An 811-nucleotide genomic window follows, 5' to 3' on the forward strand; every position below is an offset into this window, starting at 1 on the left:
CAAATAGGGCTGCTCACAATCCTATAGTTATAACATTTAACATGATAAAACATTTTACATTTAACACAACATCATGAATACCCCTATAGTAATGAAATCATTACGATCGTTCAAAATTTCGAATTCGAGTTTTCGACAGGAATACATGTTTTGACTTTCTGAGTCCAAAAACCTGATAGGTGTATGTCTGTGTTGTTAGCCAAACTCATAAACAAATAGTCGCAGAGAACTGAAATTACATATTTAATAAATCCGATGATACGGCTTATTTTTTTATATAAGATGAAACTAAATATTAAAAACAGCGATGTAGAAAATACGTTTGTTGTCAAACCAAAAATACTAACTCTCAAAGCAATTTAATGAATAACTTTAAGGATAAAGTACTACATCATTGTATTGTACCGCTGAGTCGAAACATCAACTGCAATTTCGATGTTCTTTTCTTCAAAACATGAGTAGCAATATTGCAGGCCGGCTCAATGCATATACAAACGGGAACAAAATTTAATTTCCCCCGGGAAATTCGGTAAGGGGAGCGTTTCAAAATTTACGGCCTATCTGGGTTCCTGCGCAGGCGTGAATGTTAGAAACGTAGTAAACTAAAATTACAGAAGGAAATATATGACTAATAAATATTTTTATATTACATTACTGAGAAGAATTTTACAATGAATCTATCAACTATGTTTGTCATTAACATTAACTATGTTTGTCATTAACATTAACTATGTTTCTCATTAACATTAACTACAGTTTTAAGATATTAAATATATGTATATATAGTTGACCGTAAAAATTGATATATAGG

The sequence above is a fragment of the Halyomorpha halys genome, unplaced genomic scaffold (assembly GCF_000696795.3).
Source record: "Halyomorpha halys isolate HHAL.00 unplaced genomic scaffold, Hhal_1.1 Scaffold3.1, whole genome shotgun sequence".
Lineage (NCBI taxonomy): Eukaryota > Metazoa > Arthropoda > Insecta > Hemiptera > Pentatomidae > Halyomorpha > Halyomorpha halys.